The sequence below is a fragment of the Diceros bicornis genome, chromosome 21 (assembly GCF_020826845.1).
Source record: "Diceros bicornis minor isolate mBicDic1 chromosome 21, mDicBic1.mat.cur, whole genome shotgun sequence".
In the NCBI taxonomy this organism is placed as follows: Eukaryota; Metazoa; Chordata; class Mammalia; order Perissodactyla; family Rhinocerotidae; genus Diceros; species Diceros bicornis.
The window spans coordinates 30,575,762-30,593,913 of NC_080760.1; positions in this window are offsets into that span (position 1 = coordinate 30,575,762).

Below are 18,152 nucleotides of genomic sequence, written 5' to 3' on the forward strand. Positions count from 1 at the left end.
TTTGGAGAACTATACAGAACTAATCAGTTAAAGTAGAAGGAGACAATTTCCATCTTAGATTGAGAGAGCTTAAAACTCAGAATTAAAATTCTAAGTAAAATCAAAGGAAGGGGAAGAAGCAAAAAAAAAATAGTGAAACATTTTGATATTTGTTGAAGTACTTAAAAAATAATTTTAAAAAATTATTTCTACTAATGAAGGCATATTATAGCTGAAATGTTGAAAAGGTAGCAGTTGTTATGTTTCTATACACACACTGATATTTCATATTTCTGTACTTAACTATCTGTAAATAGAGATAGACTTTTAGACAGATAGATAGACATCAGGTGTGCTTTTGGAATTATATTGATGGACCATCAGAATTATATGAAAGTTGATTTGTTTTATCCACTAGTAGCTATGATTTCCCCTAAACCATCCACAATCTCTTTTCTAATGACTCTAAGTTATCTGTGATAAATATTTATAAATGAGCTGAGTTTTAATTAATATTAAATAAAATGATACATTATTGGATCAGAGCAAAGCTAATTACTTTTTGGAATGATGTCATCCTTGATTTTGCCTTCAATAGCTATGTGTTCTGGTCACCTGGAGCACAATTTTTGGGAAGGCACATGGATTAGTAATAAGATTTAATTCAAGATTGAGCTTTAAACTTTACTAGCTGTGTAACTTAAAGAATAATCTGAAGAGCTCAATTTCTTTCTAAGTAAGTGCATGTGGTGACAATGAAATCTCACACAAATTCTATGTGTATTATATAAGATAATTATGTATAAGATAATATTTACAGCACTCTGTAAACTATAAAGAACTATTTATACTGTTATTAGCTGTATGTTTTATTATATGCACAGGGATTGCGTGCCTATAGGTTTTCCATTCAAACTCCTTTGGCAGAAACAATGCTTCATCGACTATTTTGAACGTAGGTGTTAGAAGGAGGCTTAGAAATGGATATTTCAAATATATTTTGAATTCAAACATATAAAATTCTGTGAAAATGGAATATTCAAATATGACTATTAGTACACCATTTTTAAACTCCTAAAGCTGTTTATTTTTTATCAACTTTGCAAATATTTGCCTCATTCAACATGAAAGGTACTACATTCCTGGAATCACACACAAGCAAAAGTAAGCATGGATCATGGTGTTTTATTGCTACCATTACCACAAGTCGAAGGGGACCATTAAGCCTGGGAAACAGATCCAGTTCTTCTTAGGTTTGATGATTAACTGGAGTTAAGTATCGTTGATGATGCTGTTTTACCCTGAGGCATTAAAAATAATCTTGCTTTATACTTTCTCAGTTGAGAGATTCGGAAAAAAAAAGAGTTACAAGTCCAAAAGAGTTACACTATCTTCTTTCACATGCAAGAGGATGAGTAGGACACTGCTGGTAGGTGTGCCTGGATGGGGAAGGGTCAGGAATATGGGATAATGGGGGATTCATGTTTGAAATGCGATGGATAGTAAAAACGGGTCAAGCTTTCACATGACGAAGCAGTTACTGTACAGGTTCATTTGCTGCAATTCTTATTTCCCCCATACTCCAGCTATTTGGGGCTGATAAACATTCCCTGAAAATCTCAAGTCTTTTGAAATTGTCTACAATACTCTCCTTCTCTTCATCTTTCCATCTTGTCAGTGTCTATTTTTTATTTTTTCATTTTAATATTTTATTGTTTGCATAATAGTAGCTAGTGCATTTGTGAAATATTTCCTATGGGCTTTTTTTCAATAAAGACTCCATATATTTTCATTCTTATTCTTCCAAAGACTATATGTGGATGCTTAGCATTTAGAAGATGATACATAAAAGTTTTCTGGGACAAATAAATTATTTATTAATTGATGTTATTTATGAAGATGACACTAGATTTCCATAGGTGCCTTATCTTATTTATAAATAATATGTAATACTTGAAATGTATGCTATATATAAATTTGGATTGGAAATGATGGTAGGTAATCTTTATACTATTTCTGGTCTTACAAAATTCACCCTACTTTTAAAACCACCCGTTAGGTTTTGACTTCCCATTTTTTAAATAAAAATGTTTTTATTTAAGTAATCATTAAGTTTTCATTAACTTTATTTTACTAAGTTTTCAGAAAGTCAGACTTGCAATAAATAGGTCAAGTGATTTACCTTAATTTTGTCTGATTGTTGGATTGAGAACTTTTATTTTATGGGAATATGTTTATGCAAATTTTATTATTCATCATATATGCCTTATTCAGACTATGAAATTCTTATTTACAAAACCCTTTGCTTTGGTCCACCATAGCCTTTGCTACAGTGTTTTACTTATTCTCTAGATATTGATTTTCCCATTTCTAGCACTCAATTTATGTCAAAATTTTAATGCTTTAAAATCAATGCATTAAGATATGCAGGTATAATTTAAACTTTCTTATCATTTTAGGTATCTACTTACCATTTTGCAATAAAATAAAAAGTCACATCTGAAAAAATTTCCTGAAAATTTAAAAGGAAGAAATACAATAGAAAGATGCAGAAAGAATAATAGTACATCAATAAGTTGCTCACACAACGTACTTAGGAGCTGGATTATTCAAGATATTGTAGCTGGTCATACATTCTGGAAAAGACTTTACTCTGCTTTGAATGAGGCAATTGATTGCCCTTTCGCTGGTAAGGCAAACTTTCTGATCATGTTCACCCATTCATTTGACAAATATTTATATGCCCACTCTACGCTGGGGACACAATTGTGAACCACATAGTTTCTGTCCTCAAGGAGATTTCTGCATTGGGGTGATTGCTTTTACTCTGTTACTTGCTTCATCTTGCTTTTATAGCCAACACCGGTATTAATGAGATGGCTTTCTGGCCAGAGGAAGGGATCCTTTGCTTCAACCAAGCTAATCAGTTTAAAGAGACTTAAATCTTGACATCATCAAAGTTCTTCTTGTTGGAAGAGGTGTTGTTTTTGTCTTTTGTTTGTTTTCATGTCAGTGAAACTTTACAAGGGTGGTTGTCAAACTTTAGTGGCTCAGGTAATCACACAGGAAGCTTGTTATAAATGCAAATTTCCAAGATCCACCTTCAGAGATTTTGATTTAGTAACTCAAGGCTGATGCTCAGAAACCTGTTCTTTAACTAGTACGCCACGTATAGGTATAATCCATATTTTGAAAAAACCAAATCTTCATTTCAGGTTGTGGAGTTTGTGTAGGTTTGGAAATATATTTCTGGGTTTCAGCATTATTTGTTGTTTGTTTTCTCCCTGTACGGGATTTGGAATATTTTGTCTTGAGGCAATTTCTTGTCTGGGTATGAGATATTTCTGTACAAATTTTGTTTTCTCTATCTCTCCACACGAAAACCTTTAAAGCTCAACAAAATTGTCTAAAAGAACAATTGATTATATATTATTTTTATTACATAAAATATACCAGTCTGGTAGCTTGGAAAAGGGTAAAAATGAGAAACTTTTTACAGAAAAAAATCTCCTAGTCTTAACGGTTTCAAGTAGGGCAGTGGTAGAAGCCAAAAAAATTTCTTTTTTTTTCAACACTAAACCTGCAAAGTCATGTCAAGTACAATAGATTTGGAATGCCAGCATCCTGAATAACGCAGATTGTCTGAATTGTAATCTCTTAAAAGTCACTTTTCCCTTTCTGTTGAAGTTCTGCTTTCTTCTCTATGGATAAAATGTTCCAAGTTTGGTATGACCTAGCTAATTTTTCTCTGCAGTTATGCACAGATTCAGGTCAGCTACAGGTACTACAGGAATCTCTAGATTAATGCAGAGTATAAAGTATCATTTCTCTCAAAGACAGATCTCTATGTCCATCTGTGGTATTTCTTCCAAAGACAAGGATTTCTCATAGTTTCTCTGACCTTGAAAGGATTGAAAGTCATAGGCATAGAACTACTGATCAAACCCTGGAGTGCTCGCATTATTATGTGAAGTATGAGAACTGGGTTTGAAAAATATCCAAGGAAGTCAGCATGCAGTTTTCCATTTTAAGCTGTTCTCTGTTATCTTCCCTAAATTATCATCACTTGGTGACTGAGTTTCACCCACTTAGATGGGAACTGTAATAATCATTTAAGAATATACTCAGATAAATCAAAGAAATTGGAAATGCATTCTTTTAAAATTAAAAACTTCAGAATACGTAGAACTGTCTATATAGGGAGAGTTCTATATATTCTGAAATTTCTGAATATATGCCTACATGCTTTTCTCTTTACATTGTTTTTAATGTAATGAGAGCATTTATCCGTTTACTCGAGGAAATGGCAGTATGAAACCAAGAAAAAGTAAAGTTACCACCAATTCCACTACTTCTCAAGAATTTTACAAATTATTTCAGTGAAATTTATTCGTGGTTGGTAATTCACTATATTTAACTCTACTTAAGTTACCCAAATTGCTCTGTTTTTCAAATGTTCTCTTCTAAGAGATAGTAACCCTGGAAACAATTCAGCTTGTTTCAATCTCTAAATCAGCCCTATCTCAGCAGTTCTCAATTTATACTGAGAAAAAAACAAAAAGTAATGGACTCAACTGAAGCATGAGTGATGTAGAGTAGACAGAAGAAATTCCTGACAATAGGATTTTAAAACCTTGGAATGAATTACAGTGGGAAGTTATACAGTCTTTCCTCAATTGAGGTCTTAAAAATATATAATTTACATCTTTCAGTAATAGGTGTAGAGTTTTCTTTACTAAATGGAGATGCTCTTGAATATACCCCTAAGAGCTACAAGATTCTAAAATTTTTATAAGTTCATGTTTTGCATTTAAGAGAAATGGATTTGCCCTATTAGCTCCTATAATTGACTCTTCTCATGTATGCTTTAATAGAAATTACAATTTGCAAGGTAACAGAATTTAAGCTGGGAAAAATTTAATGTTATTTTTTATGTACTTCATTTGGGTAACTGATTTTCATTTTTCAAAAGAATCACTTAAATGTCAGCATGATTAACAGGTTTTATAACTGATGATGGGAAAACTATACTATTTGTATTTTTTTTTTGTGAGGAAGATTGGCCCTGACCTAACATCTGCAGTCAATCTTCCTCTTTTTTTTTTTTTTGCTTGAGGAAGATTGTCTCTGAGCTAATATCTATTCCAATATTCTTCTATTTCGTATGTAGGATGCCCCCACACCACGGCTTGATGAGCAATGTGTAGGTCCACTCCTGGGATCTGAACCTGCAAACCCCGGGCCTCTGAAGCGGAGCACGTGAACTTAACCACTACACCACCAGGCTGGCCCCATGTATTTTTTTTTTTTAAATGCAATTCACATAAGGGAGAAATGTTCTACTGTGATTCTTCTGAACTATACAGGGTATAAATATTTTACAGAATTCTATTTAATAATTACTTTAATACCCTAATTAGAATTTTAAATAACCATAGTAGAAACATATAATGAAGATATTTCCTCTGTTAGAATATATTTGTTTAGAGAATTGGCACCCTTCTGAGAGTCAAGAATTTACAATAAAAAGGGTGCTAGACAAGATGATCTCTAAAGCCCGTTTAAGCTCTATGATGCTCTGATTCTTTGGAAGTACTGAGAGAATCAGGAACTATGTGAAGAGAATTGGAAATTTCTATTCCTCCCCCTTTGTTCTCTCAATGAATACACTGCTTCATATTTGCATCTTAAAGATATAAATAAAAAGCCTAATTTAAAAGTAGAAATTGTTAATTTACTCTTCTATTCACTACAGAATGCCATATACTTGAGTTTATTGATTATGTGATTTGGAAAGTATAGGACTTATTACTTAATCAAATCATCACTTGTTGATAATTTAATGTGATATTTCTTTCTCCTTTAGAATGTTCAGATAATTAGAGTTTTCTAAAAGTGTATTACTTAATGAGTAGCTAAAATGCCCTAAAATAAATAACAAATTAAATGATGTATCATTTAATAATAGAGAACCTGGAGACTGCATACCATCTTTGTATTTTTTCCATATAGAAATACAGCATTTTTTTAAATGTTAAGGAACACATCCATAGACTAAGTCTATGTAGTTATACTAGCGTTATTATTTAGGCATGGGGTGGGATGTGAGGATGCACCAGAGAGACACACACACACACACTATTGTTAACAGAGAAGTATGAAGTGCTAGTGATACCAACTGACTTCCAGGAATAATCGTAGTTCTGGGAATAACCAAGTTAATCTTTCATAAGCTTCCAACTTATGAATTACTTCTGTTTCAAAGTTGTTTATAAATGAGTTTTCATATTTTAGGAATTTAGTTTTTTTAGGGAAGCAATGCTATAAATGGTGTTAAGTAAGCTACCAGATCAACCCACAAGAAGCTAATTACTTTGATTCTGGGTATAAATGTATTAATGGAACCAAAAGACAAAGCTGCAGACATTTTTAATTGAAATGTACCATTTGTGAAAAAAATGATAAGTTAAGACAATGAAATTAATTCAGGTAATATTAAACGAGCAAGGCATTGTAGGAATGATATAAAAGTGGTTAAGAACCAGGGCCCAAAAAAGAGGTGTTAGATAAGCTGTCCCTCCAAGCCAGAAATCTGGGTGTTCAGAGGGAGGGCATTGTAGGACGCTTATTGGGGTGAAGCATTGAGTGTAAGATAAGGTCTCATGTAAATTGCAGGCAACTGTTGCCACTATGTTTTCATCAGAAGTGATGTGTTATTCTCCCACTGTGTTTAGAGTTACCTTCCCTTTTTGTGTGTGTGTGTGTGTGAGCTTCCTTTTCACTAGATTGCCTTCCTATCAGGCAGATAAAACAACTCCTTGGGAGATGAAAGAATGTATATTCACTAAGATCTGAGACCCTGACTTATTTATGTTTCATTATCTCGCTCTTTAGAGGAACTAAATAAAGGTTTTTTAGAATTTATCAGAAAACTGGAATAGTCCAACATCCATCACAATTCAAATGGAGCCTTGAACAAATCACTAAACCTCTTTTTGTTAGCCCGCATAGCCAGAGACAAGGCTAACCTGTTGCTTTGGGGGAAATTTTGGACGACTTAAATTGGTGTGGTAGCTGGAGAGCAACCTTCTATGCAGGCAGCACCTTCTTGTTTGGCAGTGAAGTTACCTAGAAAGACTTCCTGTGGGAGAAATAGAAACAAGCAGCCAAATAAAAAAAATTGTCCTCTTATTTAGAGTGCTCCTTTAAATGTCAACATTCGAGCATTAGTTTTCAACTGTAGAGGTATTACACAGAAGCCTCAAGGACCTTTGAGAGAGGATAAGATGCATGGGATTCAGTGTTTCATGTAAACTCTGTTAACACCTCATGCTATATGGTGTTTATGAGTTCTTACGATTATTAGAACTGTACATATAAATCAACTTGTAGGAGTTCTTTATGTAACCTGGGTATGAGTCCTTTGTCAGATATATGTTGCAAATATTTTTTTCCAGTCTGTAGCTTGCCTGTTCATTTTCTTATTGATGTCTTTTGATAAGCAGCGATTTTTAAACTTGGTGAAAACAAGTTAATACATTTTTCTTTTATGGTCAGTGGAATGCAAATTAAACCACAATGAGATATATTCTGACAGTTATTAGGATGGCTATTAACAAAAAAGAAAAGATAGCAAGTGTTGGTGAAGATATGGAGTAATTGGAACTCTGTACACTGTTGGTGGGAATGTAAAATGGTGCAACAGCTATGGAAAACAGTATGGAGATTACTCAATAAATTAAAAATAGAACTACCGTATGATCCAGCTATCCTACTCTGAGTATTTATCCAAAAGAATTGAAATCAGGATCTTGACAAGACATTTGCTCCTGCAATTCATTGCAACATTAATCACAAGAGCCAAGATGTGGAAACAACATAAATGTCCATTTTTGGATGAATGAATAAAGAAAATGCGGTATATACACACAATGGAATATTATTTCATCTTAAACAAGAAGGAAATCCTGCCATATGTGACAATATGGATTAACCTTGAGGATATTATGCTAAGTGAAATAACTCAGTCACAGAAAGACAAATACTGCATGATTCCACTTATCCGAGGTATCTAAAACAGTCCAACTCACAGAAGCAGATGGCTGTTTCCAGGAGCTTGGGGGAGACGAAAATGAGCAGTTGCTATTCAACAAGTATAAAGTTTCAGTTATGCAAGATAAATAAATTTTAGAGATCTGATGTATAACGTTGTGCCTATAGTTAACAATACTGTATTGTACACTTAAAAATTTATTAAGAGGGTAAATCTTATTTAAATGTTCCTACCACAATTAAAAAAATTGTGGCATAATTTGATGAATCTATTTTTACCAAGATGGTCATTAGATAAATTTTATAATAAAAAATCAGAAAGAAATCTAAACATATATAAATAAGAATATAGAATACTAATTCAACTACATTCATATAATTGAATAATACATAGTCATTTAAAAATGAACCATTTATTTGAAAAATGTCCTAGTTATAAAATCAAGTGGTAGAAAAATGTTATATTATACAATTTGTTTGGGGGAATAAAAAATATATATATATATACACACATATATAAATTACATTTTCAACTTAAAAATTAGGTGTTCATATATGCTTGGGTCTATTTCTGGACTCTGTGTTATTACTTTATTTTTCTTTGCACCAGTGCTACCAAGCCTTCATTATGGTTGTAATATTTCCCAAAATAAGTTATACTAATATTCATAAACATATGGAAAGATGGACAACATTGTTTTCATCAGAAAAATGTAAATTAAAACCACAATAAGATATCACAATACACCCACCAGAACAGCTAAAGTAAAATGACTAACAATATTACATGTTGGAGAGGATGAAGGGACAACTAGAACTCTCATACGTTGTTGGGGATGATAGTGTCCACTTGTCAAACCACTGTGCAGAACTATTTGTCAGTTTCTTATAAAGGTGTAAAGATGCACCTACCTTACGAACCAGCAATTCCAATCCTAAGTGTTTGCAGAAAAGAAAGGAAATCATATGTCCACAGGACGCATTTTAATGATTGTTCGTTTTAGCTTTATTCAATATAGCAAGTATTGGAATCAACCCAAACATCTACCAATAGAAGAACATATAAACAAATTTGTGTATTATACAATGGAATACTACGTAGAAATTAGATGGAACAAACCAGTAATAACTAGTAACATAGGCAAAAACGAAGATGTCTTAAAAACATGGTACTCAGCAAAGAAGCCAGGCTTAAAAGCACAGACAATATTATCCTATTTTAATGAAGTTCAAGGACTTCTATGTGGAGGCCAACAGAGGAGGATCGACAGAAAAGGCATGAGGGAGCCTTCTAGGGTAATGGTTATGCTCTAAATTTTCATTGGGGTTTCAGTTACAAGGGTGAATACGTTTATCAAAATACTTTACACTATACCCTTAAGATTTATGCTTTTACTTTATTATATCACAATAAAAATATACATGAATATAGTGGTTTCCAGCATAAAAACTATTTTATATACTCTTTATATAACATCTCAAGGAATATTCATACATTTTGGGACATAGACTTAGCAATATTTTATCAATTAAAACCCCCTGAATTTTCTAAAAACTCATGTGACCTGACAGGGCAATACAGGAACTCTAGTTTCTTGTCCATTACAGTCTCCTCTATACCAGTGTACTTTTTGTTAATTCCACAGTCTAGAAGATCTGACGGCAGCTCTCTGGATGCGGCATAACAGGGGCAATAAGGACACAGGCTCTGAAGTCACACTGCCTTAGTTTAAAACCTGGCTACGTCCCTTATTAGCTGTGATCCAGGGCAAATTATTTAGCCTATCAAATCCTTAGTTTCTTCCTTTGTAAAAAAGGACTAATAATTATAAATTTATCATTTAATTGCTGTGAGGCTAAAAGATGTGTTACCGGTAAAAAGCACTTGCTACACTACCTGCCATATCATAAGTGCTCATTAGCATTTCTTAATGCCAGAATAATAATAATTTATAAAAATTATTATATCATTAAATTAATTGTATATTAACATAACAATATTATCAATTATATTAGTAATATAATTAAAAATTATTTTTATGGAAGCGAATTTACAGGGGACATGGTGGCTGAATCACTTTCCAGGAAGTCCAATTACCATGGGAACTAAACGGAGTCCGTGTGAAAAGTCAGGAAACCGAATTCAGGGAACAATAAGGGAAGGTAGGAACTGTACAAGCAGACTTGATCTATTGCTTACATCTGCATGGGATCATCAAAGTACAATTCTTTCACCTACATAGGCAGACCTATGAGTACATCTCAGGGAACACACTATCCTGTCATTGTCACAGACAGCAGCATTTTATTGTCTTGATGATAGATGGCAATGGTAAGGTTAGATAGCAGACAAAGGAACTGGATGACACAAAGAGCATGGAACAGGCATGGAAATGTTTGCAATGATGGGATTTTCCTTTTTAGTTTGGGTGACCTACTTGGACTCTATTATATGCAATGAATAATGGCATTCTGCCAGGGCTATATTGTACCCAACTTTATATTTGTTTTAATTAATATATTTTATTTTTTGAACACTTTTAGATTTATGGAAAAATTGAGCAGATGGTACAGGCTTCCAATATACTCCCCTCCACCCCCACAGTTTCTCCTAATATTAACATCTTGCAGTAGTGTGGTACATTTGTTATAATTAGTGAACCAATATTGACACATTGATATTAAATAAACTCTATAGTTGACATTAAAGTTTACCCTTTTTGTTGTACAGTTCTATGGGTTTTGACAAATGCATAATGTAATGTATCCACCATTATGGTTTTATACAAAATAGTTTCACTTCACTAAAAATACCCTTTGTTTCACCTATTCAACCTCACCCACCAGTGCCAAACCCTGTCAACCACTTGTCTCTTTATTGTCTCTATATTTTTGCCTTTTCCAGAAAGTCATGTGGTTGGAATCATACAGTAGGTAGTCCTTTCAGGATGGCTTCTTTCATTTAGCAATATGTTTTTAAGTTTACTCTGTATCTTTTCATGGCTTCATAGCTCATTTCCTTTCATTGCTGAATAATATTCCATTGTATGGACGTACCATAGTTTGTTTATCCATTCACCTGCTGAAGGACATACTGTCTGCTTTCAGTCTTGGCATTTACGAATAAAGTTGCTATCAGCATTCATGTGCAGGTTTTTACGTGGACGCAAGTTTTCAATTCAATTGGGTAAGTACCTAGAAGTGTGGTTGGTAGATTTTATGCTAAGACTATGTTTAGTTTTATAAGAAATTGCCAGCCTGTCTTCCAAAATGGCTGTATCATTTTTCATTCCCACAAGCAATGAATGAGAGATCCTCTTGCTCTGCATTCTTGTCATCATTTGGTATGGTCATATTTTTGAATTTTAGCCATTCTAGTAGACACACAGTGGTATTTTATTTTTTTTAATTTGTAATTCTTTATTGATGTCTGTTGTTTAGTATCTTTTCATATGTTTATTTGCCATCTATGTATCTTCTTTGGAGAGAGCGTGTTTAGATCTTTTGCCCATTTTTAAATTGTATGGTTTGTTTTCTTGTGGTTGAGTTTTAAGAGTTCTTTGTATATTTTGAATGTAAATCCTTTAGCAGATGTGTGATTTACAAATATTTTCTCCCAGTGTGTGACTAGTTTTTTCATTCTCTTAATAGTGTCTTTTGCATAACAGAAGTTTTTACTTTTAATGAAGTCCAACTTAATTTTTTTTCATGGATCATGCTTTTGGTGCTGCACTTAAAAAGTCATTGTCAAATCCATGGTCATCTAGATTTTCTCATACATTTTCTTCTACAAGTTTTATAGTTTTGTATTTTACATTTATGTCTGTGATACACTTTGAATTGTTGTGAAAAGTGTAAGACCTGTGTCTAGATTCATTTTGTTTGTTTGTTTGTTTTTGCGTTTGGATGTCCAGCTGTTCCAGTACCATTTCTGCCAAAAACAATCCTTTCTCCACTGAATTGCTTTTGTTCCTTGGTCAAAGATCAGGTGACTATATTTTGTAGGTCTGTTTCTGGGTTCCCTATTTTGTTCCATTGATCTATTTGTCTTTCGCCAATACCATGCTGTCTTGATTACTGTGGCCTTTTTAGTAAGTCTCAAATTTCATAGTGTTAGTCCTCTAATTTTTTTTTTTTTGCTTCAGTGACGTGTTGGCTATTATGAGTCTTTTGTCCTTGCATATAATCATTAGAATCAGTTTGTTGATGTCGTCAACATAACTTGCTGTGATGTTATTGGAATTGTATTGAATGTGTAGATCACGTGGGAGGGAATTTACATCTTACCAATATTGAGTGTTCTTAATATTGAACATGGAATATCTGTGTATTTATTTATATATTTTTTGATTTTTGATTTATTTATTCATAGTTGTATAGTTTTCTTCATATAGACCATGTACATATATTGTTAGATTTATTCTTAACTATTTTATTTTTTGGATGCCTGCCAAATCAGTCTTATAATCTGATCTTATACAGTATTATAATTGATTAATTCAAATGATGTCAAAAATGGGTACAAATATTGAAATACACAGGTGGAACTTGGAGAAGTAACATTAACACTTCTTCACGGGTGCTTTCTTCTTTCGTTTAAACAACACTCTGGTCCAGATTTAATGTATGAGTTTCTAGGTGGTATATGCAGGGCATCACTCAGCCAGTGAAAGCTATTTAGGTCATGAAAGATCAGTTTTATAATCATTGGAGTAGGTTATGTTACTCCAATATGTTATCTTACATTTTCCAGAGTTTCATGCCACATATATCCATAAATTCCAAGTTTGTTTGCGATAAACAACCTAGACACCAGGTAAATCATGCTAAACATTTTCCATAGGTAAGGACTTCCTTTTATCTTTCTATTAGTAATTATCATCAAGAGAAGATTTGACCTATTTTTTTTTACCTTCCTTTCCCCTGGAGACAGAGTTTGGAGTACAAACTAGCTGCTAACTCTTTCATTCACTGGGGTTTGTGTGTGGGATTTGGAGATTGGCGGAACATGCAAAAAGAAGGTAGCAAGAGCTTCTGAGAAATTTTTAAGGTTCTCATAAATATGAGAATTACCTGGTGCTAGAAAGTTGCATTGATACCCATGTTTTCTTTGCATATTCTTTTCCAAGAAGAGATATTATGTTTTTCTACATTATACGAGTTGATGCTACTGACCACTTTTTAATGACCAAGCAGACCTCTTTTATTTCTCCAAGAATATTGATTAATCATGCTGTAATAAATGAATTAGAGGTTTTGGATGAATAGAAGTCTGTTCCTACTGTTTTCTAAAAGCTATATGAATCTGGTACTTTCTAACTGTGTGAACCTAACCTAGACAACTTTTTTAAATTTCACCTGTGAAATAGACATCATAATACCTTCCTCACAGGATTGTTTCAGGGATTAGAAATGATGTAAAAAATATAGAACAAGGTTGACATATGTCAGGCATGACTATTGTAATTATTCATATCACATTTCCATTATATGTGTGGAATACAATAAATTTGAGTTCTTCTTGTTTGAAACTGTATAATGGTACAGTCAGGTTAACTTTAAAAATTTATTCCCTAAAAGTTATCCTCTCAAATTTACTGTCTTAAAAAAAAATCTCATTCAATACAGAAAAGTAGATCAGTATAACATTAGAGCTGGCAGATTAGAAGAGGAAAATATTAAATATAAGGACCCTATTCAATAAGTTGTAATTGTAGGACTTATACTAGTTTTCTGAAGTTTCAATAACGGTGGCCTACAATCTGCACAAAGATGTTAAGAATTATTTTAATCAGGTAGAAATAAGACTGGAATAATATCTTTGCCCCTCATGAGGATCAAGTTGAGTGAACTCTGAGAAATAAAAAAAGTCAATAGAAGATTTTGCTGGGCAATGGTATAAATAGCCACTAATTAGAGAGATCAGTATTAAGTTCTATCAATATAGAAGGTAAAGGTTAGAATACCTGAGGCTCACATTTCTTTCTAGGGGCTGCGTCTTTCACCAATCATCAGCAAGCCTTTACGGCAATGGTCCACAGCTCTGATATACATTAGAATCTCTTGGGGGAGCTTTTGAAAACATGATTTCTAGGTCTTCAGTCCAAACAATTAAATCAGAATCTCAGAGTGGAACCCAGGCTTGAGAATTTTTAAATGCAACCCAAGCGATTCTAAAGAGCAGTCAAGTTTGAGAATCAATGATCTAGTGGCAAGTGAACTGACAAATGGCCTACTAGTTCTGAAAATAACCAGACAATATTGAAAGTTTTGTTTTGTTACTTTCTGTGGGAGAAAGGGATTTTCACACTACAACTCCAATATTTGATTGAAAAACATCATTTTAAGAAAAGTAGAAAACATAAATTGGGCTGGGATCTATAATTTGTAGACCTCACCTTCTTTTACATTCCTACTTCAAAGAGAATCTCTATCGTATGAGTTGTATTGGAAGGTATGTGGTTATTGTCTGGGAGAAATTGGAGCAAAGTTGTCATTTTCTTTTCTTCTTTTTCTTCAAGACCTCTTAAAATTCCCAATTCTTCAAACTTTATAAGTTGTTAGGCTATGCTAGTAAAAATGCAAACACGATCTCTAGTGGAAATACCCTTAAGCTTCAGGTCCATAGTCCCTGGAGTTCTGAATCTGTGTACACTGCCAGCACACATCACATGAACTAAGACACATATTCTTGCGAAGGACAATCACAATATTTGTCTTTACTGGGTAAAAACAACAGGCCCCAATGGGGGTTGAAATCATGATTGTGATACTCTAAACAACAGAAATAGTGAGCCAAAACTAAAGAAGAAATCATTAATAATGCTTAAAGTTATATGAGAAAAAAAAAAATGTGAGAGTTGTCTGTAAAAAAGGAGAACTTTCTTCAAAAGGTTGAGAGGCCTTGAAATGTACTTTTTTTGAAAGCAAATTATTTTTTATCATTTGAATTACAAATGAAGTTTTGACAAAATTGGACTGATGGAGGCAATTATTATTATAGTCTCAAGGCTGAGAAAATTGCTTAATTTCATACTAAAGCGGGAAAGTACCAGCTGGTAAATGCAACACAAGTCAGAACCTTGCACCTATACTTGAATATGTATAGGTTGAAATGTGAGAAGCTCTCTGCCAGGCTCTCCTGAGTCCTATTATTTTTGTATTACTAACGGATGTTTTCAAGGCATTTAAAATATTTGGAACACATTTAGAAACAAGTCGATAGAAATCCAATATGTGTTACCATATTTAATACACACAGTAAGACATTGATATTCACAAGCCTAATATTGATGCAATCACTGATGGAAAGAATTCAATAAATTGAGATTTAGTGTATTGCAAATCTGTGTCCTTTCACTGTAAAGCTTTGCTTCTGAAAAATGATGTTCTAATTACATTTTTAAAATATTTATTTCTACTTTTACCTTTCTTTACAAGTCAATCCACAAACATGACTATTGCTTTTCCTAAAAGTTAAAAATTTGAATTAAGAAAGCATGAGGATTTAACAATATGCTAACTAAACTACAAAAAAAAAATTACCATGGGAGGAGCACACTTATAATTCCTACAAGCAGGCCATAATATTAGGCAAATTTGGAGGGTAAAAGCAACACAAATTGCTCTTTATTACGTTACTGCAAAGGGGATTTTTTAAAGGAAAGATTGGAAGTTTACAGAATTGAATGCAGGCTGAGAATTCAGGCTAAAATCCAACAGGCAGTGGATGGAAGAATGTAGAGTCATCACAAAGTTCTTAAACAAGAATCCTTGGAAATAATGTTATCATTAGCATCTGCAACTATTTTCAATCCCAAGGTCTGAATTCTAGGGGAGGTTTTGCCTAGGTCACATTATGTAGCCGTCCCTCGACTTGCCCAATGAGGAAGAGGTAGTTTCTCTAGACAGGGTGTTGAGGCAATGTTGTAAATGGATGCTGCACACCCAGAAATAAGCATATCTTCTCTATTGAAAAGAAAATAAAAATTGACTATACCTAAACTGAAAATTTAAAAATTTTCCTTTATACCCAGCTTACTCAAAAAGGTACAGCACCAGGCCTCCTTCAGGTATGTATGTATTTATTTTAAAATTTTCTTTAAAAAAAGGAAAGTATTTTTTCCTGAAGTTTTAACTTAGGCCAAGATGTGAATGAGTGGACTTTATTACTGTAGGTCTCACACATAACAATTGTGTGCTAAGAACACCCATAGGCTCATCATAGGTGAGAATTATTAGAATTGAAACCTAGATGGAAAGGAGGGCTGTGTTTTCATAGAGCTCCTGATCAGTAGAATTATAAGTATCAACTGGCTAAGAATCCAATTATCCTAGTTTCTAAACCCATGCTCTTTTTCAGTTGAGATATTGAGAACACATTTGATTTCCAATTTCCATTATAATGTGTCAGGTAGAACACTTGTATTTTTTAGCAAGCCATAAATGCTGTAGACAGGCCATATGAGGATAATACAAAATGGAAACGTGGATCATTTAACTGTTAGAATATTTTATTTGGTTCTGTATTTGCAGAGTTACCCGCAGCCTCTGACTTGGAAAGCCGTTTCAAAACAAGGTATTATCTCAATTCATTGGTAATTAAAAAAACCTCTTCTTTCGTTGCATGGTATATGATAAAACACTTGTTTATATGTTAGAAATAATGGAAGTTATGATTTTATATGACTAAATATTACATTACACATATCCTTTTAATACAATCTTTAATTATATTTCTACATGTATATTAGACACATTTAGTTGCTCTGGCATTCTTCCTTTTTTTCGCTTGCTAAGAGATCTCAAATAGAGTTTCTACAGTAAAGTACTCAGCCTAAGGGGGTAAATTATTTTGGGTTTAATTCTATGGTATTCCTATCCTTCTTTTCCAATGATTGTTCTAGGGATAGGCATACGACATAGTTCTGGTCAAAGAGACATAGGAACATCTGTTTAAGGCTTATGGACAACATTTTCTTCCCTGTTATGAGAGAAGGGATTAAGAACTCTGCCTTTTTTGTGGATGCTATCCTGTAAGATTGTAATGCTTTTGTTGGTACACTGTATTGAGGCCATGAGAAAAAGCCAAGAGACGCTCAGAGAAACGCCTGCTGTTAGCTGTCTTCACATATGAAACAAATATCAGAGTAAGCATGTGTTCTGTTATCTGCAGTCAAAAACAATTCTAATTGATCCACTAGAGATACTGTATATAAATTTGGTTTGTTTTCCATTTAACAAGTGATAAACATAGTTTATCTTAACTAAATACACTTTTGTTGACAAATATTCACAAATTATTTATAATGTCGTTTCTTTTTTAAAATATATTGAAAAGTATCTTGGAGTTACTACACCAAAAATGGAACAAACGCTGAAAAGTGGTCGGTATATTATAATTTTTATGGTTTGTTGAAGTAAAGGGATTTTAGGCTGTTATTTTCAGGAACTTATTTACAAAGCACATATTGTAGGATGTCTTTTATTTCAAATAAATTTTTAAAAATCTTGTAGGTTATCTTCACCACTGGAATCACATATTTATAATTTTTATTTTAACATTGGTTTTGACTCACTAGAAACATTGCCATATTTGCTATAATTCAAAATTATAACTCAATTAAAGAAAGAAAAAGCAAAACCAGTCATGTACATTCATCCTTAATGATGTGTAAAAACTCTCGGAGGGTATTTCGTATTCATGATAAAAATAAGCAATATCAACACAAAGCATTAACGTCCAACTCTTGACAAATGCATTAATCTCTCCCATCCCCCCAGAAAATTTGACCAAACTCTTTGAAACACAAAAAAATCTTGTGAAGTAATTTTTTCCTGGCGAGTGATACACAACAGACAGGGCAATACAGCCTGTTGAAAATCCAAGCACTAGAAGTTAGATTAACCTGAATTTGAAGCCTGGCATTGCCACTTCCTAGTTATTCAATTTTAATGGAAAAATTATTTAATCGCAGTGTACATTAGTTTCTTCACCTGTAAAATGGGAAAAAGAGTAGTTGTTCTAAAGAATCTTTGCAAAGATTAAGTTAAAAGATTAAATTTAAAGTTCTTAGAGGAGTGCCTGATACAAAGTAAATGCTGTATATATGTAGGACTTA